Below are 26,855 nucleotides of genomic sequence, written 5' to 3' on the forward strand. Positions count from 1 at the left end.
GTCTTTTGGGGCACTGTAGGGACTTCCTTTCCACCCTACCAGTACACCTGGAGTCTCTACTAGCATTGTCCTCAGGTTGCCCTCTTGCAGGACACTTTGAGACCAAAGCCCCTACTCTAAATGGTGCTCTCTCTCCTTGTCCTGCTCTTGCTAGCTGCTCATGTGAGCTACAGGGGATGTGTGTCAGCTTCTTCCAGAGCTCCCTATCCTTAACCCACTCAGCACTGGCAGTACCAGGTCTATCTATTCCACACTAAGGACCCAAACAGAAGGTGGGATGGCAATCTTTTCTTCCAGGCACTCCTGATCTCTGTGACTGGTTCTCTTGGAGACTCTCCTCAACTAGTTTGAAATGGGGGAAAAGAGGAGGGAAAACCACAATGCTCTTCTGTCTAGGCTGACAGCACACATCTCGGATGATTCTCTAGTACAACAACTTTCTTTAGCATTGTCTTCTCTTTAAATCAGCTTTGAGGCGGATAGATGGGGGTGAAGGAATCTGATCTGATTTTGATTTCTTTTAATAAGCCCCAGAGTGGATATTTGTCAGCTCCTTGGTGTTCTCTTTAAAGAAGATTTTCTTTGAACATTTATTTATGCAGTATTCTCAGACCGTAGAAAAGTCTAATTCAGAACCCCATTTAACTTTCCTATTTCTCGATTTAATTTTTAAAAACATTTATTTTCTTATAAAATCATCTGGGTTTTCTTTTCTTTTTTTGGTTCATAGTCATGTTACATAATTATTTAGTAGATTTAATATATTTTGGTTTCAGCTCTTCACAATTGGCCCCTTAAGAGTCATGATCCAAGAATTGTGAATTTTGCTGAAATAGGAATGTGGACCAAGGCAGCCTAGACCTGAGTGCAGCACTTTTATCTCTGAGTAGCTTTGTTATACTCTGTCAATAGTAACTCAGTAAGAGATGAAACATGTGCTTCTTCGAGTAAAATGGCTATTAAGTGAGAGAAAACTTTAGCACAAGTGGAGAGGGCAGCTAAATGGCTGGGTAAGGATGTGTTGGGAATCATTTGACTTTTTATTGTGTTGTGATTTAGAGGAAAACGAGATATTTCAGTATTTATCATTTTGGTCATTCATGAACACGTTGAAATACAACCAGACCAAATATCAAGCTCTGTGCCATATGTGTTCATGTATGTGTGTATGTTTATACTATATATATAAAAAACAATATTTTTTTGTCTTTCTTATGTTTGCCATTATAATTTCTTGTAGCTGAATCTGTGTGTGCATGCTTTCCTTTTTATTTCTTGGTGATATTATTCAGAGATGTCTCTACTACCTTTTCTAAGACTCAGTTTTCTATTTTATGATTTACTTATTTCTGTACTTTTTCATCGAATTCTCCCACTAGACATTTGCTAGCCTTGCTCACTTCTTCCTTTTGAGTTATCTGTTTAGATGTCACCTCTTCAGATAAACCTTCTGTGACTATTTTATCAAAAATAACAACTTCCTTCTACCCCATTTCTGTCTCTAACCCCTTATCCTACTCTATTTTTCTGTACAGAATTAATCTCTATATAACATTGTTACATAATTGCTTCTTTATATTTTCACTTATTTACATTTACTTACCCTGTCTGGAATGTAATAAGCCTTTGCCAAATATTTGTACAATGAAGATTTAATAGAGTGAACATTTTTACTCATCCTGTTTTCTTAAATTTTTTTCTCAACGATTTTGAGTTAAATTATGAGTTTACTTTTTTCTATTTTTATTTAATAACCAGAAACTTTAATTTAAAAAATACTTTATGACTGCAGTTTTGATTTTGCTATCCATGCTAGAGTTATTTAGCAAGTCTTTTTAAAAAATATTTTCAAGCGATCTAGGTGTTTTTATTTAATTTCTTTGTTGGTAATTACCAGTTTTAATTTGCATTAGAGAACTTGAACTGTACAGTATTTGTTTCTTAGCTTTTATTGAAATAATCTTCATGAACTATATGATTTTTTTGGGTAAATGTTCTCTATAGAATAAAGTTTACTTTATCTAATAAATAAACTTATTAATTGTATTACTCAAACCTTAGGGGAACTTGGTCAGTCTTCTGTAAAAGAAAGAAAGATTGTTTTAATTCTTAATAAAAAAATATTTTTCTATCAGTATTATCTCTTACTTCAAATACTTACAATATAAAAGGTAATTATTTTATTTTCATTGTGAATTAAATTCCTTTTTTTTTTTTTTAAGCTTTTTAGGGTTGCACTCATGGCATATGGAAGTTCCCAGTCTAGGGGTCTAATCAGAGCTACAGCTGCCAGCCTACACCGCAGCCACAGCAGCTCCAGATCTGAGCCTTGTCTGTGGCCTACACCACAATTCCTGGCAACACTGGATCCTTAACCAACTGACCAAGGCCAGGGATTGAACCTGCCTCCTTATGGCTCCTATTTGGGCTTGTTACCACTGAGCCATGATGGGAACTCCTTAAATCACTTTTTAATAAAAATGACCATCTTAATGTTTTTGTATATTCAGATTTACTTTGTTTGAAATTAATATTACTATTTTCTTTCCTTTGATCTTATTTTGCCTATTAAATCTTTGATTCCTTTTGTTTTTAGCATTTGAGTCTATTAATGTTAAGTGTGTATTTTGAAGCTGGATGTTAGATTTTGGCTTAATAGGATTGTTCCGTTATTTTATTTTTAGTCCAAACTCTTTGGGGATTTGTTTTTTCTATCTTTTTTCATTGTGAATGTTTCTTTGTTACTAGATTTTTTTTTTTTTCCTCTGATTTTCATTTTCTTTTCTCTGGTGATTAAAAGGTAAAAATCTTGCTTTAACTTTAAAAATAAGTTACTTTAATTTTAAAAATTGCTTGAAAGTAGATTTTATTATCTAATGTAAGAATAAGAATTTTTGCATTCTATGTAAAATAAAGAATTTAGCAAAATTTCCTTTCCATTACCTCTTTTTGATTTCCTAATATAGTCTGCAGCTTTAAGCTATTATTTTTGTTATTTGGTTATAGATTTCAACTTTGTTTTTCTTTCAAGACCCACTTTTTGCTTTGAATTTTGTAAATGTAAGTGACAAAGACAGTAGTTAACAAACTGAACCCCAGTATCTAATAAATCTTTGATGATAACTTCTGCTCCCTTTCTAAATGGTGGCGACTATTTAAATGTTGAATTTTCTTTTTCCCTGTAGCTATCATTTTCTTAGAGATTTTCTTGGTTGTTACTGATTAATTTTTATGCAGTCTTAATTCTGTACTTCACATGTTCCAATGCATATTTTAATTATTTCGTATTTTATATTTTATTATGCTTTCTTAAGGGCTTCTTTGCATTTTAATTTTTCTCTACCACCTCAATCTTCTTCTTGTGTCCTATCTCCAGTTTCACTCAGTCCATGATTTCTTGTATTTCACTGAAATGTTTAAAAAAGAAACAATAGAAACAACACAAACTTTTCTTTATTTCTTGGATAAGTTTTATTTAGAGGTAGATATCTCTTTATTTTTAGGTTAATAGCAAAGTTCTTTCTTATAAATCACAGAGAGTTTTTATTTTAAGGGTCCCCTATTTCCCATTTCTTTCTGATTTTTTAAAACTTGAATAAGGAATTATTTCCCTGGGCCTGATATTTGTCAAGTAAGGTGATAGTTTCCTTCCCTTTGAGTTTATATATTATCCACACCTTTATTGCTAGAATTCCCCCATCAGCCTTAAGCTGACAACCAGCTTCATGAACACAACCTCCAGCAAATATCTGGTGTATAGCAGACATCCATTTAGGATGACTTTGTTCGATAGAGTGAGACATTTCTTTTGCTCTTACTTTTCGATTCTTAAAATATTTTGAAATTTGGTTGAGTTGTTATAGATAGTACATGACCAGTATAATCTCTGGAGGGCATTCCTCACTCTGCTCTAACTGAAATTTTAATTTATCACCGAAGAGCAAGCACTACAACCCATCCTCTATTCAGTGGCAGCACTAGAGATTGATGCTTCCTGAATGGATTTAGAGAGACAGGTAAAGGTGGGCAAGGGGGAGGTAGGCAGTATTGAATTAGCTGATATGTTAGGACCTTTTTCAATTCATTCCTGTAAAATTAAATAGCTGTTTCAGGGGTCTTGTCAATGATTATTTTAAAACCTATTGAAGCTATAAGTAGGGGTAAATCATTAGTGATGAATTGATTTTTTTTACATGTTTTTGTTGCTCTAACAATTCTCATCACTTTTTTTCTTTTTATGGGAAGAGAGGGAAATGTGTGTCAGTTTCCATTCATCAGCCTCATCATGATCTAAATGTTCTAATATTTCACCTCAATTTTGTTTTAAGTCTCTTTATGCTTTGGGGAGAAAAGTTTTTATTTTTTTTGAACTAAACAAAAAATGAATAGATGTGAACTTCAAGTTCAAAACCATGTAGAACTATTGTTGGCCTTCCCAACGGTGCATAACTGCCTGTGGGAAAGACTTGTTTTGTCTGAAAATCCTCTGAATGTTCATGAAAATTTATGGAAGTCAATTCTGCATCTCATTCTGAATGGTGGGGCTGTTTTTTTAGACCTACCCAGGAGTAAGTAATGTGTGAAAATGGTCCCTTTGAGTGTCTTTACAGGAAAAGCCCTACAAAGGCAAGAATACATTAAAAGGTTGTGATAAATACAAACATTTCTAGCAAATAGCTTAATCATAATGCATATCCACTCTCTTCCTCAAACTTTTAAATGCTTCTCTCACAAAAGCACTTACAAGCTTGCAGAACCTCTTACAGTCTTTACAGAAGATTTCTAGGAATCGAGAGGCTCTATTCACCTGGCTTTGGATGCCACCTAGTCATACACTTCATCTACTCAGATTAATCCAGTTAGCATTTTCCAAATGTGAATTCCCTTCTATATTTAGACCCTTGACTACCACACTGTGAAAGTGGTTTTTATTCTAGAAGTTCCCTCATTGATCTGGTTCTTGTTCTTCCTTTCCCACCATTGATCTTTCAGACTCTCATAAGTCCTTGTTCTAGATGTAATGACTTGCCTTATTCTTGGCAACTGTGCTCTTTCTAATCCTCATTTGTTTAGTTTTGATCTCTAGTTGCAAGCTGTTTATCAATTTCCAGGTCCTCTCAATTTTTCTAGTACCTACTGTCTCAATTTTGTTCAAGTCGTATCTTTGGTTATCTGAATTTGGCTCCATTTCTAATTTTGTTGTCCCAACTGTTAAAAGTCTTAGAATAACAAAATACTGGCAAATTCATATTTAATATATATGTATTTAGATATGTGTGTATGATTATACCATATTTTAATGAAATGTAGGTATTATAAAACATCCTAAACTATGTTCAAAAATAACTATTTAAATTTTAAAAAATATAGATGTACTTTTCCATCATGCTCTTTTCTCTGTGACTTCCCCAAACTCTGTACATTTTTTAAAATAAGTGCGTTGCAGAAATAGAATACTCTGCTTTTCCAGCTGCTTGGATTGCCTCAGGATTTAACACAAGACCACACAATTATGCATCTCCTTCCTCAAGTTACGGACTATTTAAGAATATTGCATCTTTGCAATGCCCATGTTTGCAATATTCTTAAATATACTCCCCACTGCCTGAGAAATAATAAAATTACCAAATTGAAGGTATCATTAGGTAGCGGAAGAAGGGATAGAAGAGGATTAGGAGGTATTCTCTTTATTCTTGGGAAACTGATATATTAATGAAATTAAATTCTTACTTTGATAAATTTATCCACCCTCCCCCTTTTTAAGATGAAGGAGTTGTCTCAGCTTAGACGGTCTCTGAGATGGCAGGGTTCTTTTGAGGTAACTAACTCATAATTCCTATCTTCATAACATTTTTCACTCCCATGTAAAATATGTGGAATCTTTTTATCCTTGTAGATTTCCTTACTGGAATGTTGGTAATTTATTGTGGGTGCAAATGAGTCATGCAGGTGCAGGGGCATGACATTTATTAATTGTTGACCTTTGTCTTCAACATTCAGCACACAACCAACATAAGGGAAAAGGCTGGAGTAGGGAAATTTAGCCCAGGGAAGAGAAATAGTGACTGGTAGCTAATGAGGAGTCTGTCACTGTGATTTTAATGTAAGTGTGTCTTAACATATTAATAGGAGAATGTCTAACTATTTTTCTGTACTTTGCTTTAAATAAAATCCAAAATTTTCCTTTCTTAGTGTATATTTAAACACTGAGAATTTTGGCAGAAGTGCTCTTCTTCCTGGTCTCAAGTTTAGAACTCCTTAGTGCTATATTTTGTTAAGTAAACTTCTTTCCGTTGGATCCACTGCCAGATACTTACATGATAAAACTGTCAATTTTTTTTTTTTTTTGCTTCAAGGTAGTTCTTATTTTGGTTTTGCCTAGTTCATCCTTTTACTTTTCAATATCCCATGTTATATCAATTATTGCACTCAATTGCTCTGCCTTGAGCTCTACCCCCTATTTTATCTCAATTATTGTGATTAAACATTTTAATTTATCATTGACCTTACAACTTTTTTTGCAGTCATTCATTTTTTTTTAATTTGATTTTTTTGATTTCTAGGGCCACACCGGCAGCACATGTGGAGGTTCCCAGGCTAGGGGTCGAATCAGAGCTACAGCTGCTGGCCTACACCACAGCCACAGTAACTCAGGATCTGAGCTGCCTCTGCAACCTACACCACAGCTCATGGCAACTCACTGAATGAGGCCAGGAATCGAACCCGCGTCCTCATGGATACTAGTCGGATTTGTTAACCACTGAGCCATGATAGGGGCTCTGCAGTCATTCATTATTAATGTAGTGCCAGAGATGCACCTGTGCTTTATTTGATTGTTGAATATGAATAAACCGGCTCACGACTTGGGATAGAGCTTTCTGCCTTGGAACGTGATGTTTTCCTAGTACCAGTGATACCTGAATTGCCATGAAATTCTTAACTAATGAAGGTAAAAGGCTTTCATGGTAGAGAGTGATTGCGATGAAGTCACAATACCCATCACATGCTACAGTGATAAGAACGCTGAATCTAATATTTACTTTTTATAGAGAAGTAATATACCTTCTAATTCTTTAAAATATATGTCAGTATGCACTGATAGGCATAGGAAAATATATTTATAATCTCATATATTTCTTCACCAATTAATAGGGCAGTTGAAAGAAAAATCGTTACGGCTCCAAACCCCAGGGGCAGCTGGCAGGTGAACGTAACTTTCGATTTGCAGAAAAGCCTCCAAGCTTGCTTCTAGGTGCCGTAAAATGTTATACTGAGCAAAGTAAATCAATAAGGAGTAAGAGATATGAGATATAATACGTATACTTAAAATTCTAAAGATGTTCTTCAACCTACAAGAGGTTTAGACAAAACCTAAATGATCTAAATTTGCGTTAATCTTTATAATTTGTTTGAAAAGAATTAATTCAATTTTTAGTTCCAGAATTGAATTAAGGTATCTATACATGACTGCAGGCTCAGTATTCTCCTGAGAGAGCAAATAAAGTCACAAAATAAGCCTACCCCTTTAAACATACAGCCAAGCTATCGCCAAGCACTTTGGCTGCAATGTTCACCTTCCTAAAGCAGCTGAAGCCCTTGTGATTTTTAAATCAAAGGTTAAAAAAAAAGTTTTGGAACTCTTCCTACTGTGTGAAATTTCTTGATTCCTTCTCATTGTCTTTGCCCAGTAACCCCATAGAGGTGTTTTATTTTATTTTATTTTTGTGTGTGTCCTTGGGCATGTGGAACAAGGTGGCCATCAATTAAAGGTGTAATCCTTGTTTAGTCATGGAGGCTGGTCCAGCAACTAGCTCAGGTCTGAAAGAGCATCACGTTAACTAATCATATTAACTAATGATTCTTTTTGTTCTGTTCTCAACATAATGGCTTTAAATTTAATGTATTCAACTTATAGTCTCATTAGAGGCTGTGAAGACAGCATGGGTACTTGCGTAGCATACATTAAACCCTGGTTTCATTATGATATACTGTAATACTTGGAGTAGGGATTGGGCATGCTCAGTGATTTGGGGAGCAAAAAAGAGAGATGCACAGAACCTTTACTTTTATTAATTTAGGGAGCATTTTTCTTTTGGCAAAATTTTGCCAAAATTCCTAAATTGTTTCCTAAATTCTAAGTGAACCCTTCTTTGTCAATGGAGAGTTATGGCAAATTCAGTCTAGCATTCCCTTTCTAGTCCAAGTTTGGCCCTTGTTAAAATCAGTGTTTAAACAGAATCTCTACTAAGTTCCTATATAAATCATTCTCATAGAGTTTCCTAGAAGGAAGACTTAGCAGGGGACCCTGCAAAGGTCCACAGCCCCTTATAAAGAAAATTACCCTGTGCCCAGACTCTGCTGATGGTGAGTCCTAGGCAGTCTGCCTTTTGGCTGGCTCACCTTTGCTCTGTCCTCCATCCCTACCTATGGTTTTTCCACCTGTCTTTTGGCACCAATATTATCGGACCTGATGGGCATCTATCCCAAGGGCAGTCAATCAGTAGGCTGGCTAGATAACTAAATATGGTTCCTTGTGATGAGTTTCATCATGTGAAGTCACCCGTGCCGATAACTTCTTGCTCTGGATAATATCTCTTAGGCGGGTCAGAGGCAGTTAGCAGGAGACAGTGCTAAACTGCTATGGCCACAGTGGAGCCAATGTTGCATACAAACAATCTATGAGAAGGAAACAGAGATATACAAAGGGTGAAGATATGGGGCGGTAGTAGGAAAGGAAGGAAGTGCTGAGCAGTTACACTGGTGATGGGGCTCTAGGGTGAGATCCAGTTCTTCCTACTCAGTTTTGCAGCAGGCTTTTCCTCTGACCCGCCTCCCCGGTTCCAGGCTCTGAGAGGCCAGCTCTACTTTAGTCCTGTTCTTAAAGCTCAACTGCATGGTTGGACTTTTCCTGGGGATGCCTGAGGCTAGCCATGGACACAGTTTTTCTTTCTCTGTTACTGGTATGGCTTGCTTCACCACCTTAGGGTACAAAGGAGTTCATATTTATTTTTCAAATCAGTACTGGCTTGAGGAGCTCCTGTGTGGCTCAGTGGGTTAAGAATCCAACATTGTCACTTGCTGTGGTGCGGGTTTGATCCCTGGCTCAGGAACTTCCACATGTTGTGGGTATGGCCAAAAACAACAACAACAACAACAACAACAACAAAAAAAAAACAAAAAAACAAAAAAAAAACTGACTTGAATATTCATGTGCCCAAATCATTACAGAATCCAGTATCTTACTCCTGAGATTTTCTTCTCTTTCATCTTGTTAAAAATAACTCATAACCTTTAGGGGCTTACTTGGTAGTAAAGGCTAAATACCTTTAAAGAGCACTTACTTCCAAACTCTCAAGGAGAAAGAGAAGGTAATTGTTTTCCGCTGACTTTGTTTCTGTCACTGCCACATGTTGCTACTACAGTTGGAAAGTCTTGCAATTTTCTCTGCATTCAATTCACCATTGCAATGCTACCATTGCAGATCTGCTAGAAACTTTTCAGTATAGGGAGGGGATGTTCTAGAGATTTCTCCCCGTACGGTTAAGTCTATCAGTGGTCACAATACTATTCTCTTTAGTGGAACTATATGGACCAATAAGAACGTTTGCTAATAACATCGAAAGAGATGAGGTCATGATCTCAATGTCTATGTCTCCAGGAGTCTCTTCAGTCTTTAACACCCATGCCTCCTATGCAGTTTTGCCTACACTTCCTCTATGAAGAACAGCTCTCCACACTACTGTGTATTAGTGAGGGTGGCTTTCATCTGGTCTCCTCAGTATAATGCTACACCTTTCCTCCCAGGCTTGGGGTCCCCACCTGCCTTGCATCTATATTACTAAGAAATCCACTCAATAAAGATATGCCCAGAGTTCCCATTGTGGTGCAGCGGAAACGAATCCCACTAGGAGCCACAAGGTTGTGTTTCGATCCCTGGCCTCGCTCAGTGGGTTAAGTATCTGGCGTTGCTGTGAGCTGTGGTGTAGGCTGCAGATGCAGCTCGGATCTGGCATTGCGGTGGCTCTGGCATAGGCTGGCAGCTATAGCTCTGATTAGACCCCCAGCCTGGGAACCTCCGAATGCCACTGGTGCGGCCCTGAAAGGACAAAAAAGACAACAACAACAAAAAAACAAAAAGATATGCTCCAAGTTTATGTGTTTATTAAAAAGGGAATCCTCGCACAGGATTTAAGATTCAGAAGGTCCAAAAGGGTTTTTTTTGAAAAGCAAATTTCTGTCTCATCCTGTTCCCTAGTTCCTCTTTCCAGAGGTGTGTATATTCTTAAATGATATTCCATGTATAGTAAAATTCTATACTTTGTTCATTTTACAATAACTATTCCATAACAGGATATATAAAATAAATTGCCTTACTCTTTTTAAAGGTAGCATATATTCTATCATATGCATGGAGTATGATTTATTTAGTCATACATTTATTAATAAGCAGTTAAGTTTGCCAATCTTTTGCTATTATAAACAATGCTGGAAGGTGTATCTTTTACATTCATCATTTAGCAACTATGTATAACATATCTATAGGGCAAACTTCCAGAGATGTAATAGTTGGGCCAAAGAATAACTCAGTAATTGTGATTTGCAATTTCATATACATACTGCAAAAGCCTTCCCCATAGATGTTGAAATAATTTAAACTCCCACACATTGTATATGAGAGTGCCTGTCCGACAACACCTTTCTTGACCCTGTAGGTAGAAGTTTTATATTTACTAATTTTTCAGTGAAAAATGAAATCTCATTATAGTTTTTATTTTGTTTCACTTAGTAGGAGTGAGATTGAGCATTTTCACATATGTTTAAGACATTTGTATTTCTTTTCCTGTGAACTGTCTCTTCATAGCCTTTGCCCAGTTTTCCATTGAGTTGTTTGTCTTTTGGCTGTTGGATTTTAGAATCTCTCTCTCTTTCTCTCATACACACATGTGTGCACACACACATACATGCACAATTAAATTAATATTTTGTAATATGAATAACAACAAATATTTTTCTATCTTTATTCATCATTAAATGTTTTGAGAGGACACAGGGGGCTTTGTCTTCAAGATAATTAAATTTACTGATCGATATTTTTTGACTTCTAAATTTTGTGTTGTGTTTGGAAAATCTTTTCTCAGAGACTATGTACCTAGCATTGTGCATCCCACTGCACTCATTTCTGTAATCATCGTATAGTAAACCAGCAATTATTTGAGATGACATGAATGAATTTTCTTTGTGACCTAAAAAGACTAACTTAAACTGTGATACTGTCAATAGAACAGAAATAAAATATTAATGGTGCATTGGACTGTGCTCTCCAGCAATGATCTAGTCAGCAGGCAGGTCAACCTGTGTTCAGGACTCGGAGCTCTGATCATGCTTTTTTGAACAAAGGTTTGAACTCAAGATACTGAGGCTGGGACAGAGTCTCAAATAATAATAGCTCTGAAGCAGGGACTTACTTATGGGAAAATAGATGAAGGTTTGATCTGGAAAATATTAAGCAAACACATTTAGAGTATGGACAGCAGCACTCAAACACATTTTTGTCTACTTTTAATTTTTAAGGTCTCCTTCCATCACATATTTCTGATTCATGTATTCAATAAATAATATTGGTAATTTCTGTGTACATTAGTTTATTAGGCACTAGAAACTTTAAGGAATTAAATGCAATTGTCCTTTATCTTTTGGAACTTACAAGTTCACACGAGTATTGATGAGTAAAGAAAATACCTACATATGAAACCAAGAATGTGTTTGCAAGGATATATAGCAGCTAAAGCATTGCAAATTGTATTTATAAATGTGAAGAAGTCAGTGAGTTTTTAAAAGTGGGAAATAGGTTAAAGAGCAAAGGTTATTCTTTTTACAAAAACATTTATCATTATTGAAAGTTTAGGAAACAGATAAGCAAAAAAAGAAAAAACTCTAACAGCACACCAGAAAGATCCACTTTGAGCATGTGTTTCTTTCCTTTTTTCTCTGCCTCAAATTATACATTGTGTGTATTGTTTGGTAACCTTTTTCTCTTAACAAGAGACTGGGGACATCTGTCATGTCATTGCATGTTTACTTAAAACATTTGTGGTGTTCTATTATAGAGCTGTGCTGTACTTATTTAAACAAGTCCCCATATTGTTGGAATTTTGGATAGTTTCTAAATGTTCAAGATGAACAATGGTACTGACTATTTGTGTGCATCTTAATTTTGTTCAGATACAGTGAGTAGCTAGAATTGATGAGTCAAGAGCCCTTTTTCTAAAAAGGGCCTTTGATATTTACTTTTCATTTATGCATTCATTCATCCCTGTTGAATTTGGGGTTAATCAATTTAGGTAAAGATTTTAGAGAGTCCATTTTAGTTTGAGATATTTCTGAGAGCCAAAATATTCCTGGTCACCCCAGTCTATTGGCCTCTAGGGACAGTAAATTGAACCAGGTTAGAAAGTAGGATAAGGATAACTGAAGTCAGTTGATTCTGCTTGGAAGACGACATAAGAAAGATTTCTTATCTCCTTTGTGTCTTTCATATTAAGGATTGCTGTGGACTGAGTTACATCCCTCCTTCCTTTATATGTTGACATCCTAATCCAAACATCATATTTAGAGATGAGGCCTTTGAGAATTGATTAGGGTTAGATGAGGTCATGAGGGTGGGACTCTCATGATGGGATTAGTGCCCTTATAAAACAGAGATACCAGAGAGCTTGCCCCCTCTCTGTGTCTGTGTTTCATGTGGAGAGAGAGAGAGAGAGACTGTCTGTGTTTCATGTGGGGAGAGAGAGAGAAAGGAAGGAAAGGAAGGAAAGACAAAAAGAAAAGAAAGAAAAGAAAAGAAAGAAATTCCCATATTTCTCATAATTAAGAAATGATAGATTTTTTAAAAAGTAAAAACACTCTTGGACCCTTAATGGTGGCTTCAGTTATAAGTAGTATATTACTTAGCTGAGTACATACGTATTTTTACTTTCATCAAATTTAAAATTTTAAAGTTAAACTTCCCCTAGGAAATCATTAGATTGATTCGAATGGAGTCGTTTATTCTCTCATGTCTGTGGATTCCCACTGGAGAAATAGTGATATAAGATAGAATGTTTTGATACACTTTTTACGGGTGATATTTGACATAGCAAAAATTTGAAAATTATCTTTCTCTGTAGAAAATGATTTATAAACAAGTTCATCATCCATGGTGCTATTCTCCCCACACTGCCTTAGACGTGCTATCTTAGAAAAATTCCAACATTTTTCTCATTTACCTCTCTCCTCCTCCTCACTTTGTCTTTCTTCCCTCCCTTCTGCTCTCCTTCTGCCTTATTTTTCCCTCCTTTCTCTCGCATATGGTGTCACAGACACTATTCCACATGTCTAAAGGAGCTTTTATGTCAATGAAGTGAGTTTGCCAATAAAACAATGAACAAGCAAATAGTAAGATGTCAGGTGGTGATAAACAACGAAGGAATATAAAGCAGGGTAAAGGGGAATAAGGAGTGCTGGGGTGTTATTTTATAATGATGTAGTTTATATATATATATATATATTTTTTTTTTTTTGTCTTTTGTTGTTGTTATTATTGTTGTTGTTGTTGCTATTTCTTGGGCCGCTCCCACGGCATGTGGAGGTTCCCAGGCTAGGGGTTGAATCGGAGCTGTAGCCACCGGCCTACGCCAGAGCCACAGCAACGCGGGATCCGAGCCGCGTCTGCAACCTACACCACAGCTCACGGCAATGCCGGATCGATAACCCACTGAGCAAGGGCAGGGACCGAACCCGCCACCTCATGGTTCCTAGTCGGATTCGTTAACCACTGCGCCACGATGGGAACTCCAATATAATGATGTAGTTTATATGGAATGGTCCAAGAGTGTCTTGGACAGGGTGACCTTAGACTAGAGATATAACTGAGGGGAGTGAGCACCACAATAGCTGCCTGGGAGAAGAGTATTCAAAGTGTAAGTTTAGGTGGGAGAGTACTTGGCATCTTTAAAAAAAAAAACAGCAAGGATTATGGCATGGAATGAGCTGAATGAGTAAGAGGGAGCATGGTAGGGAATGAGGTCTAATGAGGTCTAAGAGCAGAGGGTCACATCATGTAGGGTCTTGTAGGCCATTAGAGGGAATTTGACTTTTACTCTAAATATGATGTCAACCTTTTAGAGAATTTTAAGCAGAGAAGTGATTGTCTCCATGGTCCCTCACATTTCTGCACATCTTCAAAGGCATTAACATATAATTCGCTCTGAACTTTTCCAGGGTATTTGCATTGTAAGAAGCCTTGGAAGATAGAGTTCTTTCCTTTCCTATAGCAGGTTTGTTTATATTGCAGAATAACAAAGGTAGAGAGAGCTCCCTCTGGAGAGGAGGATAAGCAGGTTTACAGGAGCGAAGTACATAACATCAAGTCTTCCTGACTCCTGTGACTCTACCCATTGCCATATACTGGCAGTGCCTGGTTCTTTTCATATCATCCTGTGAGAGTTGGGCCTTATGCAACAGTGTTGCATTAGCTACTGTTACCACTGTGGGTGATGAATTGTCTTTTGTATCTGACCCAGTGGTCTTGTGTCTTCTGTCAGTACACTGTGGCAGGCTACTTTATTAGCTTGCTCATTGATAAGATCTCAGAACTTTCACAGTTCCTGTCCTGATTGTGATTTGTTCTGAGTTACACTTGAAAGCATGATTCTGGCTGATGTGTGGAAAGTAGAGTGGAGGAAACCAACAGTATAAGCAAGGAGACTTCTTAGTAGGCTCTTGCAATAATTTTGGAGAGAAAGAATGGTGGCTTGGATCAGGGATGGAAGTAGTGATGTATATTGGATATTAAACAGAAGGATTTGGTAAGAAATTGGAGAAGGTGAGAGAAGGCAAAATACCAGGACTGAGTCCAAAGTTCCTGGTCAGAGAAACAGGAATAATGGATGGGAAACATTGCAGAATTCTTGGGGTAGAGGTGGAAGGGAACTAAAAAGCTTATTTTGGTCATATTTAATTTATTTCATTTAAATTTTTTTACTTCTTCCAACTTTATTGAGATATAATTGACATATAACATCATGTAAGTTTAAAGTATGTGATGATTTGACATATGTAATATTGTGAAATGACGTCCACAGTAAGGTTAGTTAACCATTCATCCATCACCTCCCATGACTATAATCCTTTTTGTGTATATGGTGAGAACAGTTAAGATCTACACTCATGGCAACTTTCAAGTATATAATACAGCATTGTTAACTAGAGTCACCATCCTGTGTATTAGATTCCCCAGAACTTATCTTTTGACTAGAAGTTTGTATCCTTTGACTATCATCTCCGCATTTTGACCATCTCCCAGTCTTTAGCAACCACCATTCTACTCTCTGTGTGTTCCCATAGTACTCCCATCCTTTTTGTTTCTATGAGTTCCTTTTTTTTTTAATTTCACATATAAGTAAGAGAAAATGGCATTTGTCTTTCTCTAACATATTTCACTTGGCATAATACCCCTTAGATCCACTGATTTGTTGCAAATGGCAAATTTCTTTTTTATGGCTGAATAGTAAATATTCCTGTGTGTGTGTGTGTGTGTGTGTATCACATCTGCTTTATCCATTCATCTCTTGATGGAAACTTATGTTGTTTCCATGTCTTGGGTAGTGTTAATAATGCTGCAGTAAGTATGGGAGTGCAGGAATCTCTTTAAGATAGTGATTTCCTTTCCTTTGGATGTGTACTCAGAAGTGGGATTGCTAGATCATATGGTGGTCCTATTTTTAATTTTTTGAGGTATTCCATATTGTTTTCCATAGTGGCTGAACCAATTTATATTCCTACCAACAGTGCACAAGTGTTCCCTTTTCTCCACATCCTCATCAACACTTGTTATCACTTATCTTTTTGATAAAAGACATTCTAAAAGATGTGAAAAAATATCTCATTGTGGTTTTAATTTGCATATCCCTGATGACTAGTGATGTTGGGTATCTTTTCAGATACCTGTTAGTTATCCATAGGTCTTCTTTGGGAAAATGTCTGTTAAGGTCTTTTGCCCATTTTTAAATTGGAATATTATGAGTTTTTTAGGTTTTCAGGTTTTTGTTTTTGCTATTGAGTTGTGTTAAGTTCCTCAAATATTTTGGATCTTAACTCCTTATTTGCTATATGGTTTGTAAATATATTCTCGCATCCCATGTACTGCTTCTTTATTTTGTTGATTATTTCTTTTGCTGTGTGGAAACTTTTTAGTTTGATGTAATGCCACTTATAGATTTTTGCTTTTGATGCTTGTGCTCTCAATGTCATATTAAAAAATTACTGCCAAGACCCATGTCAAGGAGCTTTTTGGCCATGTTTTGTTCTAGGAGTTTTATGTCTTTAATGTATTTCAGTAAAGTTTTTTGTTTGTTTGTTTGTTTAGGCTGTGGTGTGCAGTGGCGTGATGTGGGATGTCAGTTACCAGACCAGGGATTGAATTCCAGGCGCAGCAGTGGAAGCATAGTCCTAACCACTAGACCACCAGAGAACTCCCTATTTCATGTTAATTTTTGTGAGTGTGTAAGCTAGGAGTCCAATTTAATGGGTGAAAGCCAAAGCCTGTGTAAACTAGGTTAAAAGAAACTCAGGACAGAAAATTAATTTTCTGAACAGTTTGACATAGAGAAGTGGGGCAGTAACTGAAGAAAAGGATGGAAACAATTTTTTAAGATGTTACAACATGTTTGCATGCTAATGGTAGTGAGCTAAGAGAGGAAAAATGATAACAGAAAGGAGGGAGGACAGATAGATGTGGGAGTAAAGTCTTTGAGCGGCTAAGAGAAGATTGGCCTTAGAGACAGAAGGAGGGGTTAGACTTGGAGAAGGGCATGGGGTCATCCATTTCAAGCATCAAGAAAAAAAATGATCTAATACAGATATGGTGATAAAAGCTTGAAAATTTTCTCTGTGATAGCATCTGTCTTTTTGGAGAATTTGGAAACAAGGTCATCAGCTGAGGGGAGCTGGTATTGGAGACTTGAGGACAGAGAAGGCATGGAATAATTATCTAAGTGAGTAGAAGAGTAAAAGGGACCACAAAGACAGATTGATTGCTGGGCAAGTGTCCTCTTGAGCTTAGGGATTATGAGATAGGAGAGAGAAGGGCGAGCATGGCTGTGATTTTTCTTCAGCACTGTTCAGTTGTCCAGGTGCAAAGGTGAAGAGGGTAGGGAGTTGGGCTTAATGAGCCCTGGGATTTAGCCAGGTGTGTATAATGGTTAGAGAGAAGGGTAGGGAGTTGGGAGTGGAAAGGAGTGATTATAATGATAAACAATGTTGTTTAAATTTTGCAGTCAGGGAAGTGAGTGTGTAATGGAGATGAGGGACAATGGAAAAGAGATCAAGGGATTGTAAGCAAAGGATAGATGGAATTTTTACCCCAAGGTGGGAGAAGAAAAGATTGGAGGTTTTGGTTGAGGCGTTTATGGAGGGAAAACAGATCTAAACAGGTTGGTTTCAGCTAACCCACTTTGAATACTCTGCTTGGTCTTTGTGCATACGTAGCCCAGTCTGGGTACCTAATTGCCTCATGTTCAAATCCTTTTTATCACCTTCTTTGTTCTGTAAACTATCCTGCTCACAGAGAGCAGGAGGGAACATCTCTCTGAGGAGTCATTTTGATCTTGCTGGTCAAATCCTTCGAATTCTGTAATGATTCTAGTCCATTTTAAAAATCAAAATTTGATGTCCTTACAGATAACATTCCCATAACTTCTTCTTACTGTCCTTTCTACTCCATTATTATTATGTTTTCATTTTGCTCATATAAACACAGCACATTTCCCAGAAGTGCTTTAAATAGGGATAGCTTTCTCCCTTTATTTCCCACTGATTTCATTGTCTCATGAAAAGAGAGAAGCTTTTCTCCTAAAGCTCTTTTGCTCTTCTATGGCTCTTTGTAGGATTTTTTCACCATCTCTCCAGAGTAATTCCAACACAATCCCAGAGCCTGATCTCTAAATTTTGTTTTACTTCCTCCTGTGATAACTTATAGGCTCAAAGCATAGAGTCGGGTTTTTGGGGTTTTTTTTTAAATTCAAATATCTGGTAAGATTCAGAAACACAGTCTTCAGACACAGAGTGGGCCTTTGTCCTTCTCTGTCCCTCTGGCAGTCCGTGCCCATGCCCCTGTGATTCTTTTTGATGTGTTATCAAGGAATTCCAGATGTAACTCTAATACTCTTTCTTTTCTCTTTTTTGCTTTCATCACTGTACCTTGCTCCAGGCTCAGTGTTTTAATTGGGTGTCTTTCTTTTTAAAGGGATATGTATTAGGGCCTTAGGCTATTATATTTTTGTTTACTGATTGGTTATTCTGAGTGATTAGTTCTCAATGGGCTGACCTCCTCTGTAGAATGTTGGGACTAATGGAACTTAGGTAATTTTTTAGGAATTTATATGCTCTTTTCTCATGTCCATTACCCATCATATTTTCAGAGCTTTCAGATAAACCATTACTTGTAATGACAACTTAAAGAGCTGATAGTTTTTTTGTTTTTGTTTATTCGTTTGCTTTTTTTTTGTCTTTTTAGGGCCACACCTGCGGCATATGGAAGTTCCCAGGCTAGGGGTCAAATCGGAGCTGTAACTGCTGGCCTACACCACAGCCACAGCAATGGGGGGTCCGAGCCGCGTCTGTGATCTATACCACAGCTCATGGCAATGCTTGATCCTTAACCCACTGAGCAGAGCCAGGGATCGAGCCTGTGTCCTCATGGGTACTAGTTGGGTTTGTTACCACTGAACCATAATGGGAACTCCAAGAACTGATAGGTTTTTTCCCCCTGATGTTTCTGGAGAGAAATTCAGGCTTAACAAAGCTAAGTCCTGGTAGAAAATGGTGCTTTTGACTGTTTTAGATGACCTTTATGAGGTCTAATGAAGGAAGTATCTCTTCGGACAGCTCCCTTATTTCTTTTTGGTCTGTATTACTAGTTTCCTAGGACTTCCATAACAAAGCCCCACAAAGGAGTTGGCTTAAGACAACAGAATTTATTCTCCCACACTGCTGGAGGCCAGAAGTTCAAAATCAAGATGTTGGCAGGGCCTTGCTCCCTCTGAAGTCTACAGGGGATGATTCTTTCTTGCTTCTTCCAGCTTCCGATAGCCCCAGACATTCCTTGGTTTGAGGCAGCATAACTCCAAACTCTGCCTCTGTCTTCACATCTTCCTTCTGTGTCTGTGTCCAAATTTCTCTTCCTCGTCTAAGGACACAGGTCATACTCTATTAGGACCCAGTCTAGTCCAGTATGACATAGCTTATCTAAGTACATCTGCAAAGACCCTGTTTCCAAAAGGTCATATTCTTAGATTCTGGGTGGACGTGAGGTTTTAGCCGACATCAGTCAACCCAGTCTGGTGGATGCAGCATAAATCTGTAGAAATTGTATGCTAACCCTTCTGTAGGAAGATGAGTATTTCAGAATGGTGCTGTGCAGTTTGGTGTCCCTGTCACTGCCAGCCCCATTTACCCCTTTTATACGGAGAGTTGACATTAAGGAGTAGAAATGACTGGTAGTGACTCATTTCAGTCATTCAAAATACATTTCTCTGAGAACTTTACCAAACATCAGAAAATGATGCTTTGAAGAGAAACGTGGATTTGATAAAATATTATTAATGCAGAAACATTAATAAATAATATATGTTACTGGATAAATGCCTGTTACGGGGGTGTGGGGGAGGAGACCGTGAAGTCTTTAATTTTATCCATTTCATTGTCCCTCAGTAAGATGACTTAACCTATTACTTTACTAAAAAGCCAGCTTAAAGGAGCCCCTCCCATGCAGAGTGGCCTTCTGTATCTCCATTTCTTTACTACCCCCTTTTTTCTCACTTTGCTCCGTGAGGAAAATTTGCATCTCTCTTCCTGCCAGAGGCTGATCTTTTCACCTGTGCCCTGGATCCAACCTCGTTTTCTGCCTCTGAGATTTCATGCCTTCGATTTTTCTTTCTCCTTTGTAAATTTAATCTTTCTCTCTATCAGCTCTTTCCCACATGTTGATAAATACATTTAGGTCCCCCTCTCCTGACAAGCTTCATTTTTTTTTTTTTTTGACTCTGCCACTCAAATCAATACTATTTTTCTCAGGTCTCAATTCTTTTTGTCCTCTAAGTAGCATTTGACATGTTGACCATCCTCTCTTTGAAAAAAAATTTTTTTTCCCCATCTCTCATTTCTTCTTACCTCACTGTTATTTCTTGTCTGTCTCCTTCATTGGCTCTCATCTCTCCTACTATGTCTTAAAATGGACGTATTTACCAAGTATTTAAAGTCTTCCTTAAAACTTTTTCTTACTCTTTTTTGATGATTTCATCAACCTTATATCTTCCCATAGTAGGAGCCTTTCAATCCTATACCCCTTGCTCCTAATTTTTTATAATATTCAGGTGGAAAAGCAGCAGCAGCAGCAGCAGCAACAGCAGCAGCAGCAGTAATAAGAATATTAGCTACTGTTGAGTGAGTGCCCAGTGTGTGCTGTCTACAGCGCCAGATGCTTTTTCTTTCCTTCTTAAAAAAAAAAAAAAAACTAATTCTAAAAAAAAAAATCTGCAAATTATATGTTAGTATTCCTATTTTTCAGAGAACAAAAGGGGTTTTAGAAACATTAAGGTACTTTTTTGCAAAGTCACATAGTAAGGCCTGGCACAGAGAAAGCCAAAGTTCTCTGCACAGACCCCATCAACATCTCCATAAACCCAGTGTACCACCTTACCTCATTTTTTGGTGAATAAGAACACCTTACTCCTTATTTTGTTAATTTCAGGGCTCAGCTTCTAAACCTTAGGGTTATTTCTGCACTTCCTTTTTCATAGGACTCCTCACGCAATCACATAATTACTTGCCAATTCTTCATGGTGTCTTGAGTCCAGCCCCTCTTTTCCAGATTCAGCATTGCCATACTTGTTCAAGCCCTCATCCTTTGCCTTGACTATTATTAAAAAAAAAAAAAAAATCTCACAGCCCTCTTTGGCATCCTGTGCCACACAATTCTACATGGTGATTATTCCTCCTAAAGCCCAGCTAGAGAGTGTCATCCATGCATAGGTTTTTCAGAATTTCCATTGCATGCTGAATGAGGTACAGTCCTCTTACACTAGAAGTGATGTATAAAAGAATAGAGTTTATTTTGATGATAAACTGACAAAGTACACATAAAGCACTTAGCACCATGTTTGCATATAGGAAGACCTTAATACATATTTTATGTTATAATAATTCAGTGCTCTTCAAAACATGGTTCTAAACTTATACTTCTAGCTTACATATTCCAAAGCCCTTTGACTCTACCCTCCATTTTAACAGGATACATGAACATGTATCCACTTTTCTGCTGTAGTGCTTTTATTCATACTATTTTTCTTTATCATTCTCTAGCTCTGCTTTGAAATTCTTTCAATTATAGGTCCTTCTCAAAGGCTATCTTCATGAGGATTTTCCTGACCCAAGAATCCCTGGTCCCAGCTGATAGAATTGTTTCTTACTATAATCCCATGGCACCTTGTTTATAAATCTCTGATAACAAGCAACATAAATGTAATTGTCTGGGTACTTGGTTCATCTTTTTTGGATTGTAAAGTCTCTGAGGGCACAATTTGCATCTAATTAATTCTGCACCTTTATAGAGCCTAATAGAGTAACTCTACACTATTTGCACTCAATAGAGATTTGGATTTATATTAGCTTTTTCTAAATTTCTTAAGATAATACTAAGCTGCTACAACAAAAAGACCCCAAATTACTCTCAAAATCAGATAGAAATTAATTGCCTTGAGGGAAATATGGGGTCCAGGAGAAGTAGGGCATCCTATTCCTGCATGAGTTGACGTGGGGACCCAGTTTCCTCCGTCTTTTTGTTCCATTTCCTTGCCACCTTGTCTGCATTGTGGAAGCTAGCTTACCTGTTTCATGTTCTCAAGTTTATGGAGAAGCTAGCTTAACTGCTTCATGTTCTCAATACAGTTTGTGGAGTGAGGATGAGGAAGTGGAAGGCAAGCAATTTTCCTCTAAGGAGATGATATCATTTATTTTCCACATAAGTGATATCATATATTCCATTAACATTCCATTGCTAAGAGATTAGTCACATGGCCATTCTGAGCTGCAAGGGAGATCAGGACAGGTAGCCTCTAGATGAAGAGATAGCCACATCCTCATATACCCAGGACCTTTCCATCTCTAAAAGAAGACTTGGAGAATGAAAGGTTAGGGGATAATTAGCAGTCTTTGCCACACCTCCTCAGGAAATTATCTGCTATGTTATATTTTATTTTTACTCCCAGTATCTTTTTATAACAAGACCACTTAGATAAAATCATTCTGAAAAACCGACTATTTTGGATTGCTACATAGCTATCTATTATGGCACTAAAATTTTTTAGCTAACTTTTTTAGGAGAAATCTTCCAATATGTATTGCAGCTTCAATGAAATGATTGAGCCTGTTTCAATCATTTCTTAAATGCTCAGGGTTATCTTTATAAATATGAACATTTTACTAAGCTGAAATAGATGTCCTTGGATGCGATGGTTCAGACTCCTTTTTATAAACATTCATCACTCTATTGTGATGTAATAGATTGATGCCCTTGAGTACTCTCCAAGTTTTCATTCTCATACTCACTGTCCCCAGTTCTTATGTCTGTTTTTAAGCAATAGCCCCAGAATAGCTTCCCTTTGCTATTAGACTTTTAGTTGATAATGCTTGCTGGTGTCAGTGCAAAGGCCTACGGAAGCCCCTGTCCCTCTTCTTTCTTGCTGTTTATAAAATTTTATGGGCTTAGAAATCAAAAAGTGTGCCTGGGAACAGTTCTAGGTGTTTTACATATTTTTAATTAATTTCATCCTTTAACAACTCTGTAAAAGATACTATTGTTTCTCACATATTATGAATGATCCAACAGAGTGCCAAGTTTAAGTAACTTGCCCAAGGTCACAGCATTAGCAAACAGCAGAGCCAGGATTCAACTCACACAGTCTGACTCTAGAGTCTGTAGCCTTAATAATTACACTGTACTGCCTTTAGGCTTCTTCAAATTCTATTCAAATTAAGAATAAACAGACTCTGAAAAAGAGTAAGAGACACTCGTGCAAAAATTGCATTTTTGGTTGTTAGAACATTCTCTCCTTGCTCTACTACATGCAAATGGCATTGAAAGATAGGCAAGTTCCAAAAGGTGCATGAAGTAATATGGCAGCTGTGGTTCTGGCAGTTGTGTTGGGAAGCAGTGAGGGAGCTTACTCCATTCCATGCAGAGTAGATCAATTATAAAGCAAGAATTCAGAGGTATGAAATCAGTGTTTCTTCTCTTCTGCATTCGACATCACTAGAATTACAAGCCTTTTCATGCTCTTTTTCAAGGTGGTCAAACATTTTGATGACTCTTGATCTGAGAATACATGTAAGACTGCTGTTTCTCATCTTGACCCTCATGTCACCAGGATATAAGGGGCTAAGTTTCCAAGGAAGCAAGAAGAACTCTAGAGAATGTCACTGGTGTTTTGTTTGAGTGGTGGTTTTTTTTTTGTTGTTGTTGTTGTTGTTGTTTTTTTTTTCTGGTGCTGTAAATATAAAAGTTAGTTTCCAAACATGACTGATTTAAAGAAAAAAAAAAAAAAAGCACCTCTTGGTCAAGGGAAAAATTATCTTATATGGAAAGCTGGTACTTTGGAAGGAATGTGTGTTTGAAAAATGCAATGTAAAGTATCTGGACAATGTTTTTAATGGAACGTATAAGTGGCAAAGAGCATCTTAGTGTGAGGAGATGCCAGCTGGGAACAATGCCAATAACCAAGAAAATTAGTGAAATGAAAATATGTTCTATAAATGCTGACAGGAGAGTAGGTCCTGTCTAAGATTATTACAACCTCAACAAGATTGATATTTTCAAGTGACTTTGAGGCTTTGCTAGTTTATTTTGATGACTAACAGTTTTTGGAGTGTTCCTTGGGTATTGACTCATTTTTCTGCTTCAAAACAACCCAGAGCATTTTCTTTTATAGCAGAGCTGTCACTGACAGACAAGTAAGAAGGCTCTTCCCGTAGCTTTGGCTATGAATGGTTTTATTATAAGACAGCAGCATGTTTGGGAGGGCTGAAATTTTGTTTATTACAAAACAAGCATGATAGTAGAATTTTCTATAAAATCACATACCTCAACCATTTTGCACTCCTGCACCTCATTAGCCTGTCAAAATGAGTAGTTACATTCATTTTTTATATAATAACACATATAATTACAAGTTATAAAACTCAGACTGCAGCATATAAAGGAAATAAACTAGCCTATATAACAGCAAAATGAGTATGAAGGGTATAGTGGTCCAGTAGTAAGAAATTTTATATATCTAGAACCAGCTATAGGCAGACATAAATATTTCTACCTCAAACCACCAGACATTCCCAATTCCTTCTTCTGTTCCCCATCTCACTCAGCTATGAGAACATAAGTATTAGATTGATGAACACTGAACCCCTTGAAAAGCTAAAAAAAAAAAAAAAAGGAATATATTGAAGTTGGCCTACTTCCAAAATGTCCCTTTTCTTATTTCCCTAAATTCAAGTGATATGAGCCAAGGCTGTACTAGCTTCAACTATTTAAACTTCCTTGGGGATGATACCACTACCTAAATGGGTATAGGAAGTAGTTGCCCAAAATCAAAGCTGAATTTCTTGAGTTCCTATTAGAATTTTATTTTTTTTACTTTATTTTTTATAATGATTTTTATTTTTTCCATTATAGCTAGTTTACAGTGTTCTGTCAATTTTCTACTGTTCAGCAAAGTGACCCAGTCACACATACATGTATGCATTCTTTTTTCTCACATTATCATGCTCCATCATAAGTGCCTAGATATACTCCCCAGTGCTATACAGCAGGATCTCATTGCTTATCCATTCCAAAGGCAATAGTTTGCATCTATTAACCCCAAATTCCCAGTCTATCCCACTACTTCCCCCTCCCCCTTGGCAACCACAAATCTGTTCTAAAAGTCCATGAATTTCTGTGGCAAGGTTCAAGTGTGCCATATATTAGATTCCAGATATAATTGGTATCATATAGGATTTGTCTTTCTCTTTATGACTTACTTCACTCAGTATGAGAGTCTCTAGTTCCATCCATATTGCTGCAAATGGCATTATTTTGTTCTTTTTTATGGTTGAGTAGTATTCCATTGTGTATATTTACCATATCTTCTTAATCTAATAATTTGTCAAAGGACATTTAGGTTGTTTCCATGTCTTAGCTATTGTAAACATGCAGGTGCATATGTCTTTTTCAAGGAAAGTTTTGTCCAGATAGATGCCCAAGAGTGGAATTGCTGGGTCATGTGGTAGTTCTATGTATAGTTTTCCAAGGTACCTCCATGCTGTTTTCCGTAGTGGTTGTACCAATTTACATTCCCACCAACAGTGCAGGAGGGTTCCCTTTTCTTTACACCCTCTCCAGCATTTGTTATTTGTGGACCTATTAGTGATGGCCATTCTGACTGGTGTGAGGTAGTACCTATTATAATTTTAAGCTGGTCTGTTTAGCCTTGTCTCTGAGTTTGGAATAGAGCAATGTCATGTATAATCTTGAGTCTTTAGTTTTGTAATTTTGGTTTGATCTTTGGGGTGGAATCATTTTCCATGTGATCTGATCATCTATATCTGATTCCCTGACAGAGGCCGAGGTTATATTCAGCCTCACACGTTCCTCTTATGGCAAGTCTAAGTACTTTCTGTGGATGTAAACACCAGATACGCTTGTTACCTTGTCCTCTGGCTTTTGTGTTCATGAGTTTTGTCTCTCTCTCTCTCTTTTTTTTTAACCCCATGTAAACCTAGATTTTAAATTCTATCATTTTACTGCATTGCAAGAATGAAAATATCCAACTCATGCCAAGATTTTAGTGAATTTCCTAGAACTGATGGAAGATTCAAAAGTCATAGGGGTGAATGTGTTGTCATGGTTCCATTTGCCTCACTTTCTCTCTTTGTGCCCTCTTATTTTGCCCTGAAATTCTCCAAACTGCATTTTTATTATATAGAATATAATTTTTTTCTTCTTCTGTTCAAGCTTTTATTGATTGATAAGTAGGTCCTGAAGGCCTTAACTTTTACTCTAAAGACCTTTCATAAATCTTTCCAGCAAAAGCTCTCCCTGCCTTGGACAAATTACTGCTTCAGCTGTCAGCTGTTATCATCTTTATCCTATTATGAATAATAGCTCAGTCATTTCATTAATTGCCTCCCTCTGTACATCTCTCTCTTCCCTTTTCATTTTCCTTTTATTATCCCTTTCTTGTCTTTCTTCCTCCTTTCCTTTTATCCTTCCTACCTTGTATGCCTGATCTGTACTAGATACTCTTCTAGGCACTGAGGTAAGGAGGGTAAATAGAAGAGGTTCTTACTTTCCAGAAGCAGGGATATAGAAAGGGAGACAAACAAACAAACAAAACAAAACAAACGAACAGAAAACACCCCACAGAGTGGGAGGTTGAGAGGGAGGGGGAGGGGTAAAGGTCATTTCATGGTTGCTAACTTGGAGAATTGCTTGACAGGCATGCCATTAATAGGAAATACCAGAAAAGGAGAAGATTTTAGGCATAAATGGTAAGTTTGGTTTTCAACATGTTGAAGTTTTATGTGCCAGCAAGAAACTCAAGAAGGAGAAAATTCAGTTTGGAGTTTAGAAAAGACGTGAAAGTTGGAATATAGTTTTAAGGGTCACCAGCCTGTGGGGTGAGATTACCCAGGAAGGAGAAAGAAAAGAAAAAGAAAAAGATGTCAGAAAAGGATGTAATTTTAAATACTAGCCACATTTTACAGCAGTCAGAAGCAGAGCCACA

The sequence above is a fragment of the Phacochoerus africanus genome, chromosome 10 (assembly GCF_016906955.1).
Source record: "Phacochoerus africanus isolate WHEZ1 chromosome 10, ROS_Pafr_v1, whole genome shotgun sequence".
Lineage (NCBI taxonomy): Eukaryota > Metazoa > Chordata > Mammalia > Artiodactyla > Suidae > Phacochoerus > Phacochoerus africanus.